The sequence below is a fragment of the Doryrhamphus excisus genome, linkage group LG6 (assembly GCF_037039965.1).
Source record: "Doryrhamphus excisus strain RoL-2023G ecotype Guam linkage group LG6, RoL_Dexc_Guam_v1.1, whole genome shotgun sequence".
Classification (NCBI taxonomy): domain Eukaryota; kingdom Metazoa; phylum Chordata; class Actinopteri; order Syngnathiformes; family Syngnathidae; genus Doryrhamphus; species Doryrhamphus excisus.
In genome coordinates this window covers 24,205,275-24,220,570 of record NC_136362.1, presented here as the reverse complement: position 1 = coordinate 24,220,570, position 15,296 = coordinate 24,205,275, and the positions used below count along the sequence as shown (strand labels likewise).

Here is a 15,296-nt window from a genome sequence, read left to right as displayed (position 1 = left end):
TGTTCCAGAAATTATGGGCTTTTCTTCAACAAAACAAGACATCACAATCGCGGCTTGAAAGAAACACCTTAGTCACCCTCGGGGTCACTTTGATATCTCGGTGGACTCAACTTGTGCCCTTGGAGTCAATGGTTTGTAAATAGGCTTGTAGCCTCCTCTAACCTTGTCTGGATGGCTGGATGTCTGGCCTTTTGAAGAATGAAGTTAAGGTCCTTTCAGCCAGCCAATAAGCCTTTTCAAACTATTTGCCAAGTCGCAACATAAACAGGGATTGTTCTGAAAACCGGGCTTGAACCAGGGACCTTTAGAACTTCAGTCTAACTTTCTCCTAAGTGAGTATTTCAGCTTCTGAGGTGGTGTTCTGCTTTTTCAGTCGTGGGTAAAAGTGGGGGCAGGGTGAAGCTGTGTCTGTGCCACGTATGTTGCTGTGTACCTGGTCCAGTGTGTTCTCATCTTGGGTTGGAATGTCCCCGTGTCCCCATGTTTTTATGTGCAGTGACAGCAGTTCACAGATAGCACTGAAAGATGACCCGAACCGTTCGACCGAGGACCAAGACAAATCCTATCTCCACTCAAAACCTAACCAAATGTCAGTTCCCTGACCGGGAATCGAACAACGGCCGCGGTGGTGAGAGCACCAAGTCCCAGCCACTAGACAACCAGGGACTGCATCATGGCTGCACTCCGAAAGGCAGAGACTGTGTCGCTTTGACGTACTCCAGCAAAGGAACCAAAATAGTTCTGAGACTGGACCTTCTCTGCCAACGCTGCATCAGCAGGGGAATTAGCTCAAATGGTAGAGCGCTCGCTTAGCATGTGAGAGGTAGCGGGATCAATGCCCGCATTCTCCATAAACTCCTTTGTTTTTTGATGAAATGTTCCCACGTACCGAATACTAATCCGGGCCCCAATCCCGATATCTAGGCCAAACACAGCCATAGGTATCACCGTAAACCCAGTCCTAACTGCATTCTCCCCTCTAGCACCTTGTCTTGTCTTGTTGTGGGATCAATGCCCGCAATCTTCAAGGAGTTCTTTGCCTTTTGTAGAAGAGATGTTGGGATTGGATCTACCCCTTAGCATCCGACAAATACCCCAAACCAGGGGAATTACCTCAAATGGTAAAGTGCTTGCTTAGCATTCGAGAAGTAGCAGAGTCGATACCCGCATTCTCCAAGGAATCCTTTGTATTTTGTAAAAGAGATGTGGGATCGGAAATGAGTCCAGGATCTATCCCTCAGCGTCAGACAAATACCCCAAACCTAATCCTGGCCGCGTTCTCTAGATTAGTCTCTTATCATGGAATAGTGAAGAAGCCCAGTACGTGATTTATTGTTCCCAAGTAGCGCATCAAGGTGACCCCAACCATTCCACCGAAGCCTTGCAGAGATGAAGAGGCCCCGAAATGTCCACCCCCAAGATGAACTGAGGTCTTAAACTACCCACATGGACAATCCAAATATCTTCTGAACAAAAAGAGTTCGTGGCCAGACAAGACAAAGGTTGAGCCGGTCACCTGAACATGAAACGTTTGATCTGAGTGTCCGGGATTCAAGTCCCTGTTCAGGTGACCAGGTCTGAGGTCCACTTGCAAATGCCTCCTTTTTGCCCTCAAAATACGAGGGCAACAGGACAATCCCTTGGTACTCTATGGAAACTACATGAAGAGCCTGGCTTTTAACTGGAACTGGAAAGGCTTGTGGCCCCGCACACAAACCAAGTATCTTCTGATCAGCTGATCCTTAACATCAGCTGTCACAGACATTGGCGTCGTTTGGGGACCTCATCCTGATCCACGGTTACCACTGATTTGTAGAGTAAGTCAATAAGTCATCATACTCTTACAGGAGGACTCAGTCCAAACACTCAATTGCTGCAGGGCAAGTAGGTTCCACCAAGACTTGAACTTGGACCACTGGATTCAGAGTCCAGAGTGCTAACAATTACACCATGCAACCCTTTGTTTTGGATGTGACTGGCACCTTCTGGCGTAACAATGGAGGCTTTGCAAACCAGGACAACAACTTTACTCTTTGATGAGCGCTAAGTATTTTCGGGTACAATCCAGGGGTCTTGTGCTCTCACGGAAATGGCTGTCCTTTTCCAACAGGAGTTGAGATGAAACGTATTCAAATAGACACTCAAATGATCACTCAATCAGAATGACTCCGTTTGCCAATTCCAGACTGCGTGACAAAGACTCAAGTCCAACTCCATTGACAGGGAAGAGGAAGTCCTTCAGACAAGACAGTATTGCCATTCTTTCCTGGCAGACATAACATAAGAAACAGCTTGTCCTTCGAGCCGGACTTGAACCAGCTACCTAAGGATGCCAACTTGAACCTCTACAGTCCTCCGCGCTTCCAACTGAGCTATCGAAGGTCTTGTTGTGTTGGGGCAAATGAGTACAGCCAAGCGTTTGACGGCGTCTTCACTGTGTACAGCTTTCCTTTCCTGAGATGCCGGATGGTGGTCCAGAATCTCTTCGAAGCCGTCCGGAAGTCCTTCTCCATGGCTTCTCCAAACTCCTCCCATGTCAGAGTTATTGCCTCAGCGAATGCCAAAGCCGCGGACCGCTTGGCTTGTCGGTTCCTGTCAGCTGAAGTCCCATGAGCCAAAAAGGCCCAATAGAACTCCTTCAGCTTGACGGCATCCCTCACCAATGGCATCCACCTTAGGGCCACAGCCGCCTCGACAATGGAGGCACAGAACATCCCTGCCTCCTTCTGGATCTTGCAGGTCACTGGGAAGATATTCGGCTCAAAGGACCATTTGGTCCCGAACATGAAACTTTTGATCTGAGTGTCGGGGATTCAAGTCCCTGTTCAGGTGACAAGGTCTGAGGTCCACTTGCAAACGCCTCATTTTGCCCTCAAAATACCAGGACAACACCTTGGTACTTTATGGAAAATACATGAGTAGCCGGGCTTTTAACTGGAACTAGAAAGACTTGCGGCCCCGCACTGTCAGAAGTGGGATTTGAACCCACGCCTCATTAGAGACTGCAACCTGAATGCAGCGCCTTCGACCGCTCGGCCATCCTGACCCTCCAGGTCTCACTCCTTCTGTTCCATGAGAAACTAGGTCAGCTGTGGAATTGATCAAACATCAGGATGGCCACATCAATAAAAACTGATATCTAGAGCTGCCAAAGGCCCGATTAGCTCAGTCGGAAGAGCATGAGACTCTTAATCTCATGGTCGTGGGTTCAAGCCCCATGTTGGGCGATTCAGCAGTTTTATTGATACATCTGAAAGATATCTTTCCTGTTGAAAAGTGTTCAACATGCAGAAAACATTTCATTCCAAATACATAAAAACAAGTCTTTTGACCAAAGGCCGGGGGACTCACTTCGTAGGGCATCAGACTTTAAATCTGAGTGTTCAAGTCCCTTCAGAGATCAAGCACATGTCCTTGATCCTATTCGTCACCTTGACTTTTTTTGTGAAAGAAGGACTTCAAAGGCCATGTTTCCACCCAGTTTCGAACTGGGGACCTTTTGCGTGTTAGGCAAACGTGATAACCACTACACTATGGAAACCCGTAGGAAGGGGCTTTTAAGGGGACTGGTGAAGTCACAAAGCAGTTGCCAAACAATGAAACACGACGATGTGTCCAAAGTGGGGGCAGATTGACAATTGTCCAAATAGACAAAGATGTCTCCTTTGTAGGGAAAATTGTTCCAGAAATGATGGGCTTTTCTTCAACAAAACAAGACATCACAATCGCGGCTTGAAAGAAACACCTTAGTCACCCTCGGGGTCACTTTGATATCTTGGTGGACTCAACTTGTGCCCTTGGAGTCAATGGTTTGTAAATAGGCTTGTAGCCTCCTCTAACCTTGTCTGGATGGCTGGATGTCTGGCCTTTTGAAGAATGAAGTTAAGGTCCTTTCAGCCAGCCAATAAGCCTTTTCAAACTATTTGCCAAGTCGCAACATAAACAGGGATTGTTCTGAAAACCGGGCTTGAACCAGGGACCTTTAGAACTTCAGTCTAACTTTCTCCTAAGTGAGTATTTCAGCTTCTGAGGTGGTGTTCTGCTTTTTCAGTCGTGGGTAAAAGTGGGGGCAGGGTGAAGCTGTGTCTGTGCCACGTATGTTGCTGTGTACCTGGTCCAGTGTGTTCTCATCTTGGGTTGGAATGTCCCCATGTCCCCATGTTTTTATGTGCAGTGACAGCAGTTCACAGATAGCGCTGAAAGATGACCCGAACCGTTCGACCGAGGACCAAGACAAATCCTATCTCCACTCAAAACCTAACCAAATGTCAGTTCCCTGACCGGGAATCGAACAACGGCCGCGGTGGTGAGAGCACCAAGTCCCAGCCACTAGACAACCAGGGACTGCATCATGGCTGCACTCCGAAAGGCAGAGACTGTGTCGCTTTGACGTACTCCAGCAAAGGAACCAAAATAGTTCTGAGACTGGACCTTCTCTGCCAACGCTGCATCAGCAGGGGAATTAGCTCAAATGGTAGAGCGCTCGCTTAGCATGTGAGAGGTAGCGGGATCAATGTCCACATTCTCCATAAACTCCTTTGTTTTTTGATGAAATGTTCCCACGTAGCGAATACTAATCTGGGCCCCAATCCCGATATCTAGGCCAAACACAGCCATAGGTATCACCGTAAACCCAGTCCTAACTGCATTCTCCCCTCTAGCACCTTGTCTTGTCTTGTTGTGGGATCAATGCCCGCAATCTTCAAGGAGTTCTTTGCCTTTTGTACAAGAGATGTTGGGATTGGATCTACCCCTTAGCATCCGACAAATACCCCAAACCAGGGGAATTACCTCAAATGGTAAAGTGCTTGCTTAGCATTCGAGAAGTAGCAGAGTCGATACCCGCATTCTCCAAGGAATCCTTTGTATTTTGTAAAAGAGATGTGGGATCGGAAATGAGTCCAGGATCTATCCCTCAGCGTCAGACAAATACCCCAAACCTAATCCTGGCCGCGTTCTCTAGATTAGTCTCTTATCATGGAATAGTGAAGAAGCCCAGTACGTGATTTATTGTTCCCAAGTAGCGCATCAAGGTGACCCCAACCATTCCACCGAAGCCTTGCAGAGATGAAGAGGCCCCGAAATGTCCACCCCCAAGATGAACTGAGGTCTTAAACTACCCACATGGACAATCCAAATATCTTCTGGACAAAAAGAGTTCGTGGTCAGACAAGACAAAGGTTGAGCCGGTCACCTGAACATGAAACGTTTGATCTGAGTGTCCGGGATTCAAGTCCCTGTTCAGGTGACCAGGTCTGAGGTCCACTTGCAAACGCCTCCTTTTTGCCCTCAAAATACAAGGGCAACAGGACAATCCCTTGGTACTCTATGAAAACTACATGAGGAGCCTGGCTTTTAACTGGAACTGGAAAGGCTTGTGGCCCCGCACACAAACCAAGTATCTTCTGATCAGCTGATCCTTAACATCAGCTGTCACAGACATTGGCGTCTTTTGGGGACCTCATCCTGATCCACGGTTACCACTGATTTGTAGAGTAAGTCAATAAGTCATCATACTCTTACTGTTAAAGGAAGACACAGTCCTAACACTCGATTGCTGCAGGGCAAGTAGGTTCCACCAAGACTTGAAATTGGATCACTGGATTCAGAGTCCAGAGTGCTAACCATTACACCATGGAACCCTTTGTTTTGGATGTGACTGGCACCTTCTGGTGTAACAATGGAGGCTTTGCAAACCAGGACAACAACTTTACTCTTTGATGAGCGCAAAGTATTTTGGGGTACAATCCATGGGTCTTGTGCTCTCACGGAAATGGCTGTCCTTTTCCAACAGGAGTTGAGATGAAATGTATTCAAATAGACAAACTGCATTGATCACTGAATCAGAATTTCTCAGTTTGCCAATTTCAAGTCCAACTCCATCGACAGGGAAGCGGAGGTCCTTCAGACAAGACGGCATTGCCATTCTTTCCTGGCAGACATAACATAAGCAAAAGGCTTGTCCTTCGAGCCGGACTTGAACCACTACAGTCCTCCGCTCTTCCAACTGAGCTATCGAAGGTCTTGCTGCTTTAAGGCTAGTAAGTATGGCCAAGCTTTCAACGGCGTCTCATTGCGGTTGTGGCTGAGAATGCCACTATTGACAGAATTTGGATTAGATAATCAAGTCTTGTGGTGGAGAGTCTCAGGTGGAGAGGTGTGATGTTTCTGATCAAATTCAGAGGTCATCAGTTGGTCCTGAAAACGGTCTTGGCACTTCTTTTCACGATGAAAGGTATGAAAACAGCCCTGTTGCATTGGCTGGGAATCGGACCCGGGTCTACCATGTGGATTGATCCTGGACTCATTTCCGACCCTAACATCTGTTTTACTAAAGGCAAAGAACTCCGAGAAGACTGTGGGCATTGATCCGGCTTCCTCTCACATGCGAAGCGAGCGCTCTACCATTTGAGCTAATTCCCCTGCTGTTGCAGCGTTGGCAGAGAAGGTCCAGTCTTATAACTATTTTGGTTCCTTTGCTGGACTACGTCAAAGCGACACAGTCTCTGCCTTTCTGAGTGCAGATCTAAAGCAGTCCCTGGTGGTCTAGTGGCCAGGATTCGGCGCTTTCACGGGTTCGATTCCCGGTCAGGGAATTGACATTTGGATAGGTTTTGACTGGAGATAGAGTCGCCAGATGGTCAACCTCCCACCTGTAGGCGAACTCGTCGTCCACAGTACCGAGGCCATGTCGGCGAAGACGGCAGTACCCTTCCCCCACTTTAGGCCCCGACTGAAAAAGCAGAACCCACCATCGCAGCTAAAATAGCCCACTTGGGAGAGCGTTGGACTGAAGTTCTAAAGGTCCTCACAACAAACCTCACTCCTCCTGATGGTCGTTACGTCTTTCAATAATGGGGCGTTAAAATGTGGATTTTCAAAAGGAACAAAGACAATCCATCTGCAACCTGGTCAACGGACATGTAAACAGTGCAGGTACCCTGCTTTGTGCGGCTCCTTTTCAGTGTCCTCCATTGTCAGCGAACCTCCTGATCAGGGCACCGTTTTAGGTTGTGTGGATGAGTGGTCTAAAGCACCAGATTAAGGCTCCTTTTGCTCAGGGGGCACTGGTTGTTGCACAATTTTCCACAGGAAAGAAATCTTGGAAAGCGCACAAGGAATAACTTGTTTAAGTACACCTTTTGGACCTCGATGACCCATCAAGAAGTCAACCTTTGTTGGTTAATTTCTCCCATTCACCCTGAGGATGTGAGCTGGTTTCGTGCATATGCAGAACTTAGTTCCCATTGTGTAACCATGTTTGGTGTGTTTGAGGGGGTATAGCTCAGTGGTAGAGCATTTGACTGCAGATCAAGAGGTCTCCGGTTCAAATCCGGATGCCCCCTGATGCACTCCTTTGGTTTAAGAATAGTCTAAGAGTACATGAATGCATGGCTCATAATAGCAACAACTTTGGTGTTATATAACTCGAGATTGTTTCCCTTTTTGCATGGCTCCTTTCTACATTCTTGACACTGACATGAAATTTCTGCAGTGGCTTTTGTCCAATGTCCTCGCGGGTGACACAGCCCCCCCCCCATGTCTAACAGAAAGTCCAGCCGCACCACAAAACAAAGCAAAACAAGGTGACCCCAACCATTCCACCGAGGCCTTGCAGAGATGAAGAGGCCCCGAAATGTCCACCCCCAAGATGGACTGAGGTCTTAAACTACCCACATGCACAATCCAAATATCATCTGGACAAAAAGAGTTCGTGGTCAGACAAGACAAAGGTTGAGCCGGTCACCTGAACATGAAACGTTTGATCTGAGTGTCCGGGATTCAAGTCCCTGTTCAGGTGACCAGGTCTGAGGTCCACTTGCAAACGCCTCCTTTTTGCCCTCAAAATACGAGGGCAACAGGACAATCCCTTGGTACTCTATGAAAACTACATGAGGAGCCTGGCTTTTAACTGGAACTGGAAAGGCTTGTGGCCCCACACACAAACCAAGTATCTTCTGATCAGCTGATCCTTAACATCAGCTGTCACAGACATTGGCGTCTTTTGGGGACCTCATCCTGATCCACGGTTACCACTGATTTGTAGACTTAAGTCAATAAGTCATCATACTCTTACAAGAAGACTCAGTCCAAACACTCAATTGCTGCAGGGCAAGTAGGTTCCACCAAGACTTGAACTTGGACCACTGGATTCAGAGTCCAGAGTGCTAACCATTACACCATGGAACCCTTTGTTTTGGATGTGACTGGCACCTACTGGCGTAACAATGGAGGCTTTGCAAACCAGGACAACAACTTTACTCTTTGATGAGCGCAAAGTATTTTGGGGTACAATCCATGGGTCTTGTGCTCTCACGGAAATGGCTGCCCTTTTCCAACAGGAGTTGAGATGAAATGTATTCAGATAGACAAACTGCATTGATCACTCAATCAGAATTTCTCAGTTTGCCAATTTCAAGTCCAACTCCATCGACAGGGAAGCGGAGGTCCTTCAGACAAGACGGCATTGCCATTCTTTCCTGGCAGACATAACATAAGCAAAAGGCTTGTCCTTCGAGCCGGACTTGAACCAGCGACCTAAGGATGCCAGCTTGAACCACTACAGTCCTCCGCTCTTCCAACTGAGCTATCGAAGGTCTTGCTGCTTTGAGGCTAGTGAGTATGGCCAAGCTTTCAACGGCGTCTCATTGCGGTTGTGGCTGAGAATGCCACTATTGACAGAATTTGGATTAGATAATCAAGTCTTGTGGTGGAGAGTCTCAGGTGGAGAGTCTCAGGTGGAGAGGTGTGATGTTTCTGATCAAATTCAGAGGTCATCAGTTGGTCCTGAAAGCGGTCTTGGCACTTCTTTTCACGATGAAAGGTATGAAAACAGTCCTGTTGCATTGGCCGGGAATCGGACCCGGGTCTACCATGTGGATTGATCCTGGACTTATTTCCGATCCTAACATCTGTTTTACAAAAGGCAAAGAACTCCGAGAAGACTGCGGGCATTGATCCGGCTTCCTCTCATATGCAAAGCGAGCGCTCTACCATTTGAGCTAATTCCCCTGCTGTTGCAGCGTTGGCAGAGAAGGTCCAGTCTTATAACTATTTTGGTTCCTTTGCTGGACTACGTCAAAGCGAAACAGTCTCTGCCTTTCTGAGTGCAGATCGAAAGCAGTCCCTGGTGGTCTAGTGGCTAGGATTCGGCGCTTTCACCGCTGCGGCCCGGGTTCGATTCCCGGTCAGGGAATTGACATTTGGATAGGTTTTGACTGGAGATAGAGTCGCCAGATGGTCAACCTCCCACCTGTAGGCGAACTCGTCGTCCACAGTACCGAGGCCATGTCGGCGAAGACGGCAGTACCCTTCCCCCACTTTAGGCCCCGACTGAAAAAGCAGAACCCACCATCGCAGCTAAAATAGCCCACTTGGGAGAGCGTTGGACTGAAGTTCTAAAGGTCCTCACAATAAACCTTCATGGCGTTAAAATGTAGATTTTCAAAAGGAACAAAGACAATCCATCTGCAACCTGGTCAACGGACACGTAAACAGTGCAGGTACCCTGCTTTGTGCGGCTCCTTTTCAGTGTCCTCCATTGTCAGCGAACCTCCTGATCAGGGCACCGTTTTAGGTTGGATGAGTGGTCTAAAGCACCAGATTAAGGCTCCTTTTGCTCAGTGGGCACTGGTTGTCGCACAATTTTCCACAGGAAAGAAATCTTGACGATGTATCACCAAAAGTGCTGAATCGCCCACTGTGGGGCTGAAACTAGCGCACAAGGAATAACTTGTTTAAGTACACCTTTTGGACCTCGATGACCCATCAAGAAGTCAACCTTTGTTGGTTAATTTCTCCCATTCACCATGAGGATGTGTGCTGGTTTAGTGCATATGCAGAACTTAGTTCCCATCGTGTAACCATGATTGATGTGTTTGAGGGGGTATAGCTCAGTGGTAGAGCATTTGACTGCAGATCAAGAGGTCTCCGGTTCAAATCCGGATGCCCCCTGATGCACTCCTTTGGTTTAAGAATAGTCTAAGAGTACATGAATGCATGGCTCATAATAGCAACAACTTTGGTGTGATATAACTCGAGATTGTTTCCCTTTTTGCATGGCTCCTTTCTACATTCTTCACACTGACATGAAATTTCTGCAGTGGCTTTTGTCCAATGTCCTCGCGGGTGACACAGCCCCCCCCCCCCCCCCCCATGTCTAACAGAAAGTCCAGCCGCACCACAAAACAAAGCAAAACAAGTTTTGTTTTTTTGATGAAATGTTCCCAAGTAGCGAATACTAATCCGGGCCCCAATCCCGATATCTAGGCCAAATACAACTATAGGTATCACCCCAAACCTGTCAAGTTTTTCTGTCGGCGTTGTGGATGAACTCCAAATTGCAGACGCCTTGTATCGTTAAAGAAGACAGTTTATTGAAGGGTAAGAAGGGAAAATCCACAGAGGCTTGATCAGGACGGCAGAGCAACGAGCATGGCAGCAGGCCGAAGATGTATCCCACTGCAAAGATGCACAAAAGGTGATCAAAAACAGGAATCTCTATCATATATGAAAACCTAAGTGAACAAGTGTTACCACTCGAAGGTTGTCAACAATCTGGTGAAGTCTCTCGCTCTCCGTGGGCTTTTAAGGGCTGCCGTCAAGGATGATGCGACAAAGCTTCCAAGGCATCAAGGATGATGCCTACCAAAGGGTGCTGTCATAAAGAAACAAAAGGCAGGGAAGGGGAAGGGGTCTGGAGGGGAGAGGGGGGATCCTGACAAAACCCAGTCCTAACCTAAACCCAGTCCTAACTGCATTCTCGCCTCTAGCACCTTGTCTTGTCTTGTCTTGTTGTGGGATCAATGCCCACAGTCTCCATGGAGTTCTTTGCCTTTTGTAGAAGAGATGTTGGGATTGGATCACCCCTTAGCATCCGACAAATACCCCAAACCAAGGGAATTACCTCAAATGGTAAAGTGCTTGCTTAGCATGCGAGAAGTAGCAGAGTCGGTACCCGCATTCTCCAAGGAATCCTTTGTACTTTGTAAAAGAGATGTGGGATCGGAAATGAGTCCAGGATCTATCCCTCAGCGTCAGACAAATACCCCAAACCTAATCCTGGCCGCGTTCTCTAGATTAGTCTCTTATCTCGGAATAGTGAAGAAACCCAGTATGTGATTTATTGTTCTCAAGTAGCGCATCAAGGTGACCCCAACCATTCCACCGAGGCCGAAGACAAATCCTACCTCCAGTCAAAACCTATCCAAATGTCAATTCCCTGAACGGAAATCAAACCCGGACCACAGCGGTGAGAGCACCGAATCCTAGCCACTAGACCACCAGGGACTGCTTTTGGTCTGCACTCAGAAAGGCAGAGACTGTGTCGCTTCTCTTTGGCCTTCTCGGTGTTGAGGATGAGGGAGCAGAAGTCTTCTGGCATTTTGGACTTGACCACAGGAGGAGGATAAAAGCGATTGGTTTCACATTTAATACTTCTCCTCACCGCCTGAACAAGGACTTAAACCCTGGACCCTAAGATTAAAAGTCTGATGCTCTACCAACTGAGCTATCCAGGCCCTTGCTAAATAAGGACAACTCAAGGAAGACAAAATCTTCTGGCATACTGTACTTGTCCTTGCAGAGATGAAAAGGCCCCGGTCCCAAAATGTCCACCCCCAAGATGGACTGAGGTCTTAAACTACCCACATGGACAATCCAAATATCTTCTGGACAAAAAGAGTTTGTCGTCAGACAAGACAAAGGTTGAGCCAGTCACCTGAACATGAAACTTTTGATCAACAACAAGACAAGACAAGGTGATACCTATGGCTGTATTTGGCCTAGATATCGGGATTGGGGCCGGGGTTATTGTTGGTACTTGGGAACATTTAATCACAAAAAACAAAAGAGATTTTGGAGAATGCGGGCATTGATATCGCTACCTCTCACATGCGAAGCGAGCACTCTACCATTTGAGCTAATTCCCCTGCTGTTGCAGCGTTGGCAGAGAAGGTCCAGTCTCAGAACTATTTTGGTTCCTTTGCTGGAGTACGTCAAAGCGACACAGTCTCTGCCTTTCGGAGTGCAGCCATGATGCAGTCCCCGGGTGGTGGTAAAGTACCGGCGGTGGCGGTGAGGGCACGGGCAGATGCCAGCGTATCCAGAGGAGCTCAGCAGCTGTGTACCGGATCGGTTCTGCCATTGGGTGGTGGCAGAACGACAGGAAGTCCAGAAAAGAGCAGACCTGGTAACGCAGGAAAAACACTTCAGCTCACACAGAGTGCTAACACAATAGTCATAGTTAGGCCATATTGAGGCAATAGAACCATAAATCACTTAAAAGTTACGGGAGAGTAACGGCAGCCAGTCGCACCAGCGTTCACTCAACCGGAACCGGAAATGTAACTCCTGTTTGTAACTTGGGAACATTTAATCACAAAAAACAAAAGAGGTTTTGGAGAATGCGGGCATTGATCCCACTACCTCTCACATGCAAAGCGAGCGCTGCCCCATTTGAGTTAATTCCCCTGCTGTTGCAGCATTGGCAGAGAAATGAAGAGGCACTGGTCCCGAAATGTCCACCTCCAAGATGGACTGAGGTCTTAAACTACCCACATGGACAAGCCAAATATCTTCTGGACAAAAAGAGTTCATGGTTAGACACGACAAAGGTTGAGCCGGTCACCCGAACATGAAACTTTTGATCTGAGTGTCCGGGATTCAAGTCCCTGTTCAGGTGACCAGGTCTGAGGTCCACTTGCAAATGCCTCCTTTTTGCCCTCAATGTACGAGGGCAACAGGACAATCCCTTGGTACTCTATGGAAACTACATGAGGAGACTGGCTTTTAACTGGAACTGGAAAGACTTGTGGCCCCGCACACAAACCAAGTATCTTCTGATCAGCTGATCCTTGACATCAGCTGTCACAGACATTGGCGTCGTTTGTGGACCTCATCCTGATCCACGGTTACCACTGATTTGTAGAGTAAGTCAATAAGTCATCATACTCTTACTGTTAAAGGAAGACACAGTCCTAACACTCGATTGCTGCAGGGCAAGTAGGTTCCACCAAGACTTGAAATTGGATCACTGGATTCAGAGTCCAGAGTGCTAACCATTACACCATGGAACCCTTTGTTTTGGATGTGACTGGCACCTTCTGGTGTAACAATGGAGGCTTTGCAAACCAGGACAACAACTTTACTCTTTGATGAGCGCAAAGTATTTTGGGGTACAATCCATGGGTCTTGTGCTCTCACGGAAATGGCTGTCCTTTTCCAACAGGAGTTGAGATGAAATGTATTCAAATAGACAAACTGCATTGATCACTCAATCAGAATTTCTCAGTTTGCCAATTTCAAGTCCAACTCCATCGACAGGGAAGCGGAGGTCCTTCAGACAAGACGGCATTGCCATTCTTTCCTGGCAGACATAACATAAGCAAAAGGCTTGTCCTTCGAGCCGGACTTGAACCAGCGACCTAAGGATGCCAGCTTGAACCACTACAGTCCTCTGCTCTTCCAACTGAGCTATCAAAGGTCTTGCTGCTTTGAGGCTAGTGAGTATGGCCAAGCTTTCAACGGCGTCTCATTGCGGTTGTGGCTGAGAATGCCACTACAGAATTTGGATTAGATAATCAAGTCTTGTGGTGGAGAGTCTCAGGTGGAGAGTCTCAGGTGGAGAGGTGTGATGTTTGTGATCAAATTCAGAGGTCATCAGTTGGTCCTGAAAACGGTCTTGGCACTACTTTTCACGATGAAAGGTATGAAAACAGCCCTGTTGCATTGGCCGGGAATCGGACCCGGGTCTACCATGTGGATTGATCCTGGACTCATTTCCGATCCTAACATCTGTTTTACAAAAGGCAAAGAACTCCGAGAAGACTGCGGGCATTGATCCGGCTTCCTCTCACATGCGAAGCGAGCGCTCTACCATTTGAGCTAATTCCCCTGCTGTTGCAGCGTTGGCAGAGAAGGTCCAGTCTTATAACTATTTTGGTTCCTTTGCTGGACTACGTCAAAGCGACACAGTCTCTGCCTTTCTGAGTGCAGATCGAAAGCAGTCCCTGGTGGTCTAGTGGCTAGGATTCGGCGCTTTCACCGCTGCTGCTCGGGTTCGATTCCCGGTCAGGGAATTGACATTTGGATAGGTTTTGACTAACCTCACTCCTCCTGATGGTCGTTACGTCTTTCAATAATGGGGCGTTAAAATGTGGATTTTCAAAAGGAACAAAGACAATCCATCTGCAACCTGGTCAACGGACACGTAAACAGTGCAGGTACCCTGCTTTGTGCGGCTCCTTTTCAGTGTCCTCCATTGTCAGCGAACCTCCTGATCAGGGCACCGTTTTAGGTTGTGTGGGTGAGTGGTCTAAAGCACCAGATTAAGGCTCCTTTTGCTCAGGGGGCACTGGTTGTTGCACAATTTTCCACAGGAAAGAAATCTTGACGATGTATCACCAAAAGTGCTGAACCGCCCACTGTGGGGCTGAAACTAGCGCACAAGGAATAACTTGTTTAAGTACACCTTTTGGACCCCGATGACCCATCAAGAAGTCAACCTTTGTTGGTTAATTTCTCCCGTTCACCATGAGGATGTGTGCTGGTTTAGTGCATATGCAGAACTTAGTTCCCATCGTGTAACCATGTTTGGTGTGTTTGAGGGGGTATAGCTCAGTGGTAGAGCATTTGACTGCAGATCAAGAGGTCTCAGGTTCAAATCCGGATGCCCCCTGATGCACTCCTTTGGTTTAAGAATAGTCTAAGATTACATGAATGCATGGCTCTTAATAGCAACAACTTTGGTGTGATATAACTCGAGATTGTTTCCCTTTTTGCATGGCTCCTTTCTACATTCTTCACACTGACATGAAATTTCTGCAGTGACTTTTGTCCAATGTCCTCGCGGGTGACACAGCCCCCCCCATGTCTAACAGAAAGTCCAGCCGCACCACAAAACAAAGCAAAACAAGGTGACCCCAACCATTCCACCGAGGCCTTGCAGAGATGAAGAGGCCCCGAAATGTCCACCCCCAAGATGGACTGAGGTCTTAAACTACCCACATGGACAATCCAAATATCTTCTGGACAAAAAGAGTTCGTGGTCAGACAAGACAAAGGTTGAGCCGGTCACCTGAACATGAAACGTTTGATCTGAGTATCCGGGATTCAAGTCCCTGTTCAGGTGACCAGGTCTGAGGTCCACTTGCAAACGCCTCCTTTTTGCCCTCAAAATACGAGGGCAACAGGACAATCCCTTGGTACTCTATGGAAACTACATGAGGAGCCTGGCTTTTAACTGGAACTGGAAAGGCTTGTGGCCCCGCACACAAACCAAGTATCTTCTGATCAGC

At 47.6% G+C, this 15,296-nt stretch overlaps 10 non-coding genes across 10 annotated transcripts; 4 read left to right on the top strand and 6 right to left on the bottom strand.

The window, feature by feature from the left end:
* Window positions 1-2,295: 2,295 nt before the first annotated feature.
* trnay-gua (transfer RNA tyrosine (anticodon GUA)) lies at window positions 2,296-2,382 on the bottom strand. The gene is given in 2 exon segments: window positions 2,296-2,331; window positions 2,346-2,382. It is a non-coding gene; the product is annotated as a tRNA-Tyr (tRNA).
* A 582-nt stretch (window positions 2,383-2,964) lies between these two features.
* On the bottom strand, window positions 2,965-3,046 carry trnal-cag (transfer RNA leucine (anticodon CAG)). The gene has a single exon. It is a non-coding gene; the product is annotated as a tRNA-Leu (tRNA).
* Window positions 3,047-3,468: 422 nt separating this feature from the next.
* Window positions 3,469-3,541, bottom strand: trnav-aac (transfer RNA valine (anticodon AAC)). Its single transcript has one exon. It is a non-coding gene; the product is annotated as a tRNA-Val (tRNA).
* A 3,733-nt stretch (window positions 3,542-7,274) lies between these two features.
* Window positions 7,275-7,346, top strand: trnac-gca (transfer RNA cysteine (anticodon GCA)). Its single transcript has one exon. It is a non-coding gene; the product is annotated as a tRNA-Cys (tRNA).
* Window positions 7,347-8,118: 772 nt separating this feature from the next.
* On the bottom strand, window positions 8,119-8,190 carry trnaq-cug (transfer RNA glutamine (anticodon CUG)). Its single transcript has one exon. It is a non-coding gene; the product is annotated as a tRNA-Gln (tRNA).
* Window positions 8,191-8,510: 320 nt separating this feature from the next.
* Window positions 8,511-8,597, bottom strand: trnay-gua (transfer RNA tyrosine (anticodon GUA)). Its single transcript is given in 2 exon segments — window positions 8,511-8,546; window positions 8,561-8,597. It is a non-coding gene; the product is annotated as a tRNA-Tyr (tRNA).
* Window positions 8,598-9,124: 527 nt separating this feature from the next.
* Window positions 9,125-9,196, top strand: trnae-uuc (transfer RNA glutamic acid (anticodon UUC)). Its single transcript has one exon. It is a non-coding gene; the product is annotated as a tRNA-Glu (tRNA).
* A 686-nt stretch (window positions 9,197-9,882) lies between these two features.
* On the top strand, window positions 9,883-9,954 carry trnac-gca (transfer RNA cysteine (anticodon GCA)). The gene has a single exon. It is a non-coding gene; the product is annotated as a tRNA-Cys (tRNA).
* Window positions 9,955-13,396: 3,442 nt separating this feature from the next.
* trnay-gua (transfer RNA tyrosine (anticodon GUA)) lies at window positions 13,397-13,483 on the bottom strand. Its single transcript is given in 2 exon segments — window positions 13,397-13,432; window positions 13,447-13,483. It is a non-coding gene; the product is annotated as a tRNA-Tyr (tRNA).
* Window positions 13,484-14,605: 1,122 nt separating this feature from the next.
* trnac-gca (transfer RNA cysteine (anticodon GCA)) lies at window positions 14,606-14,677 on the top strand. The gene has a single exon. It is a non-coding gene; the product is annotated as a tRNA-Cys (tRNA).
* Window positions 14,678-15,296: the final 619 nt, after the last annotated feature.